This window comes from Taeniopygia guttata, chromosome 2 (genome assembly GCF_048771995.1).
Source record: "Taeniopygia guttata chromosome 2, bTaeGut7.mat, whole genome shotgun sequence".
Classification (NCBI taxonomy): domain Eukaryota; kingdom Metazoa; phylum Chordata; class Aves; order Passeriformes; family Estrildidae; genus Taeniopygia; species Taeniopygia guttata.
The window spans coordinates 128,233,557-128,238,914 of NC_133026.1; the positions used below are offsets into that span (position 1 = coordinate 128,233,557).

The 5,358-nt window shown below is 42.2% G+C and overlaps 1 long non-coding RNA gene across 2 annotated transcripts; it reads left to right on the forward strand.

Moving 5' to 3' along the window:
- Positions 1 to 1,081: 1,081 nt before the first annotated feature.
- On the forward strand, positions 1,082 to 4,927 carry LOC140682455 (uncharacterized). Of its 2 annotated transcripts, XR_012054229.1 has the most exons (3): positions 1,082 to 3,854; positions 4,379 to 4,432; positions 4,526 to 4,927. It is a non-coding gene; the product is annotated as an uncharacterized lncRNA (long non-coding RNA). The 2 variants fall into 2 exon arrangements; XR_012054228.1 differs by lacking the exon at positions 1,082 to 3,854 and having other exon boundaries at positions 4,013 to 4,432.
- Positions 4,928 to 5,358: the final 431 nt, after the last annotated feature.

Sequence of the window (5,358 nt, forward strand, 5' to 3'; positions counted from 1 at the left end):
ACAGCTCCTTTTTAGACCATGTGTATGTAAAAATGAACACCTAACAACTAGTTTCACCAGTCCTAGGAACCTTTGTGGAGTTAAGCCTGTGCAAACCAATTAATGCCTGTCACATGTAGTTTGTTCTTTCTTTCATCTTATTCCTATGATAACTGTGTGAGCAGTGAAATGTTTGTGGGATATTTGGTCCTTGAGGATGTCAGGCTTTGATATCCTCCATTTTCCAGACATGGCACTCTCTATCACTGGGCAGGTTCAGCTCCAAAGCCCCAGCTGTCTTTGCTGGAAAGTTAGAGGTGCTGGACATGTGTTCTGCAGCCTTTTTTTACCAGGGTGAAATTAAATGCTAGCTCTGCAAAAGTGCAGATGCATACATCTTACTGGCAAAGGGACCATGGCATGTCCAAGCACTGCTTGGAGACCCAGTCATGAACCCAGCCAGGTGAGTTTTCTCCACCAGCCCTCGCCAGCCCCTGGGGCTTTGGATGCACCTTTATCATCTGACTGCCAGGCATCAAGAAATTTGACAGATTGCTGCCTGCAGCATTAAAGCAATTGCCTCCTGCAGAATGGTCTGCACTGTGCCAAAAGGAATAGGGGTCAGCTGCAGTCTCCTTCTTTGTTTGGTGTGGTGTGGGTCTGGATTGCACCACAGAGACTTTCAGAAGGAGGTACAGGGGATTCCCGGGAAGTCGGGATAGGCTTTTAGGCTGGTGCTGATGAGCTGCATCAGGACAGCGCTGGCGCCCTCTGGCAGTTTGTTCAGATGATGGCCTTGTGCCCACTAGTCCTCTTCCCTGTGTTAGCACACTGAGGTTCATCATGTAGTATACAATTACTGCCCAGCCGATTCCTCGGCCAGGTTTGTACAACAGATACCATCCTTCCCACAGCCCACTGGAGTGCAGGGGAGATTTATCATCCCTTAGAATTGGAACAAGATTTGTCCTTGAGGGCTATATTCAGAAATTAATTCAGACAGACTGAATGTTTCTAGTCCAGAAGTAATTTTACTTTTCCTAGGTATTTCCCTTGAGTTCCTTGTGCTGCCGGCTGAGATATTCTCGGTCCAGGTCAGCAGGTACAGGACTTCCCTCGCAGTCAGGTCAGATTAGCCAGAGGGGTGCAGAGTTCCTTGAGAACTATATCCTCTTGAGAAGACACAAAGGATATATCTTTTTGGCAAAGCAGATGGCAGCAAATAGTGCTGTCAGGGCTACCACCTTCCCACTGCTGCAGAACTGTTTCTGCCTCATATCTGTGACTTCTTAATGTAAGCTACAGTCATTATCTCACAAGAGGGAGCCACAGTGTTCCCTTATCTTCATCAAATGTCCTTATCCAAAACCAGTGCACTTTCTCTAAGTCTTCTCAGTTCCTTTCTCTCTGCAGTCCCACATCTCTCCCATAAGACTCTGAAATGGCATGCAGTTTTTACAGGAGGATTCGTGTTCCTGTCTCTTCTTCCCTCCCCTGCTTTAGCAGTTACTACAGGTATTTTGAGTTCTGATCTCTTGCTTTCCTAAGGAGTATTCATCACTAGTCAAAGAAGCAAAAAGTGGGTGCCACTTTGAAAAAAAACAGTTAATCTTGCTCCATTCCTTGAAAGAGGTAGGTACCTTTAGGCTGAAGGATTCCTGGCTTTGGTTCCCACAGGAGTACAGGCACCCACTGCAGTCCTGAATTAATCCCCTCAGTTCCTCAGAGTTCCAGCTTCCTTCCTCCACCCTGTTTTTTATTTTAAAAAAGTTAGATGTTCATACACTTCATGGGATGTGGTCATATATGTTGAAAGAAATAGTCAGAATCCCCCCACTCAGAGATGCCTGACCCCATCCCATGGGGTGTACGAATGTCCTTCCATTTTGTAACAGGGAATGCTGTGCTCTACTCAACAAATTCAGTGTTGCCTTAATGCCTTACTGGCTTCCCTGGGATATGGGTGTTTGTGTTTAATTTTTTTCCACAGGTTGTCTATTTTAAATTGGTTGCTCATTTTAGAACCAGTCTACAGCTGTTCTAAACATTTTACGGTGTTAAGCCAAGTGAAGCCAAAGGGTTTGTACCAGGAAGGCAATGGCTCACTTTCCCTAGCCAACCTGATGGTCCATCATCTATGTCCAGCTTTTTAGTGCCCTCCAGTTAGTCCATCCTTGTGTTCAAATAGACAGAAAAATGCATTGCATTAAAAATAAATTTCTCTTTCAGTTCTTTTCCTTGCATAAATTTGAAAATATGCCTGCTAGCTCTGCGAGCAGGTGGAGTGGGGCCCTAAGTATTGCTATGACTACTCAGGGCTGAAGTTTTTGCACACTAGATGCTTTCCTATTCCAGTAATGGACACATGTTGAAACTCAGATTTAATTTCTTTCCAATGAGTTAACAAGCTACAGTACTTACAAGTGCTGTAAGGATTTGTGAGATCATTGTATCATTCCCTACAAAGTTAATTCAGTTCAAGCAGCTGACTTTTCATGATTAGGATCTTAAACTTCAACTGCATGTACTTCATTTTTTCACATATGGACCAGACTGACAAAATTCATAAATACATAGAATCATCCTAGAAAACTGCAAGCATGTTTGTTTTCACATTCAATTTTAATTAGGACAAGACTGCTGTGAATCATTTGAAAGGTTCTCGGGACCCATTTTAATGACAACCTTTAGTCTGTTTTTTTTTTTTTTCATGCAAACTTTAGCTGGCATGCTCGTGGGAAAGATAATTAACGATACACAAATATAGTCCTCAGAAATAAAACTTGTATTTGCTTCTTATTAAAAAAAACCAAGTAAACACTCAAATGTTATTCAGGCATGACAAATTTCCAGCTAATTGGTAAGAAAGTGAGCAACTGAAGTGAAATGTTTGATATCTCTCCCTTTACAAGTTCTTACTCAGATGTGACATGGGTGTTTGGACAAAAAAAGAATGGAGGACTCTTCCCCGGCTGTGAAAGTGCCTGTTAGAAGACTGGCACTTCCTACCTGCAGTTGCTAAAATGGAAGTAGTGAGCCCAGGCTGGCTCTGGTGCTATCTCCATTGCTCCATTGCTGCCCCATGCCAGTCTGCCCAGAGAATTGTCATCAGCCATTGCCCAACATGGTCTACCCGAGTTCCTGAAGCAGTCACACACTGATGCTGTGCAGACAAAGCAGAGTCTTATGTCAGTGTGAGTTGAAAATCTTTAGAAGGGACAGACTGCCTTCACCATATTCTCTGGTACAGTTGTTGACCTGTGCAGTGAACTGCCAGATTATCTTTTGCTTCAATCTTTATGTGAATCTTTTATTGCCAGCCTAAGGCATTAATGTATGGCTCTTCTTGATCTTCTTTAAGAGAATTTACACTTTTTCCTAATGATGTATCAGAAGATGTTCCAGAGAAAGCACAGTCCTGTGTCCTACCTTGAGCTCTTGATCTTTACTGATCAGTGCAAGAGTCTCCAGAATAATTCCATGCTACCCTGATTGTTGTATCTTTTCCCAATCCATTGACAATTGGACTATTACCATGGTAAAAGTTAAACTCTTCATTGTAAACTGCTTCACCAGCACATCAGTTTTATTTTTCTCAATTAATCTTATGTGCAGGACTGTCTGGGTGGCTCTTCTTCCTTGGTTGCTGTTGATACACTGTACTGTTTTGCAAACTAACTCCTGTCATTAATACTGCCTGGGTTTTATTTTGGGTTTTTTGTTCCCAGTATGACTTGCTGGAGTGCAGACAGTGCCAAAATCTGCAAAAATTTCCATGTGGCTGAGAGATATCTTCAGGGAGGAGGAAGAGACGTGAGAGAAGTCACCTTTCATTAGTGTGAATGTCTTGAGTGCAACATACAGAAAAAAGTGCAGTAAGTGGCAGCTTCTATAATTTCTGGTTTTTCTGCAAGGATGAGCCCTTTGTCAAGGAGTCAGAGGGAGTTTCCTGCAAATGTACAAAACCACTTGATTCTTAGAGTGCTAGAAATATTCTGTTAGATGCACTAAACACTATCTTCTGAAACTTTATATTTCATTAGTGGACCCCCTGTGTTACATACATATATGCCACACACCCAGTACATCAGCCCTTATCTCCAGGCCTTTGAAGGGAGCTTGTGATGAGTGCACCTACTCTGTGGTGCAAGTTGATAATCTGTGCAGGGTGGATCCTTTAAACTTGTTGTCAGCCATATAAGTGCCTTAGTGGGATGGGTGGGAGTCCTCCTCTTAATCCCACTGAAGTCAGAGGAAGGGCTCCTGTTAACTCTAACAAGCCTTGGATCAGTGCCTGTGGGAAGCTATTTTATAAAACCCAGTTTGCCTTGAGCCGTCTTCAGTTCTTATAATTTACTAGGATATGTTTTGATACAAAGCCATTCTTCATTTCTTCCAGGATTTCTTGGAGTAATTAAGTCACCCTGTTGAGCTAAAATCTGGGGTCTTGGAGGTGAGGAGAAAAAAGTGGTGGTAGGGACAGTATTTTCTTTGATGCAGTCCTGTTTATTTGTGAAGAATGTAAATAACTCTTTTTTTTCCCCAGAGCACAGCTGGGATCATGAAGGTTACAACTCTCTTGCTTCTAGCACTGAAACCTTCTTGCAAAGTCATCTCTTCATCTTTCAACAAATGCATTCTCATGCCTTTCCACAATGCAGTTATTGTATGACCATGCTACAATCTCTTGTGCAGTCTGTTTGCTTCTTTTTCCATTATAAATTAGATCCTCACTCACTGTTCCTTGTATGAGAGACTATTTCCCTACTTACCCCTGTTTGGACCCCTTTTATGCTGGATATTTAAATTTTTATAGATTTCATATTTTATACATTTATATTTACAGTGCAAGCTTCTGGGGGTAGTGACCATTTTTTGTTCCATGTTTATACATTACTGGTCTCTTGGTCCACCTTGAGGATAACAACAATAATAATAAAAATTAAAACATGGTGTTCTCAGTTTCTGCCCAGCACTCCCTCCACCCAGTGCTACTCTGGTAACCCTGTCTAAGGTAGGTTTCCAGCTGCAAAAGAGCTTACAGGATGGCTGTTTCCAGCCCTATATATCCCAAAGGAGCAGTTAACTGAAAGGTGCTGAAGGGATAAGGAAAGCAGACAACAGAAAGGGAATGACTTAAAATAATGTATCTGGCCATTTCTTTCACAATTGAAATCACAAAAGGCTGAATCACCTGATTTAGGTCTGGAGACAGAAATTCAGAATTCCCAAGAGGCCAGAGGAAAAGACCACAGCCAGCATCTGCAGAGGGTTCCTTGTGAATGTGGGCAGCTTGTTTTCAATAGATGAGCAGTGTCTGAGAAGGATTGAGTTATTAATGTGAATATATGAAAACAAATAGCTTGTCAAGCCTCCTGC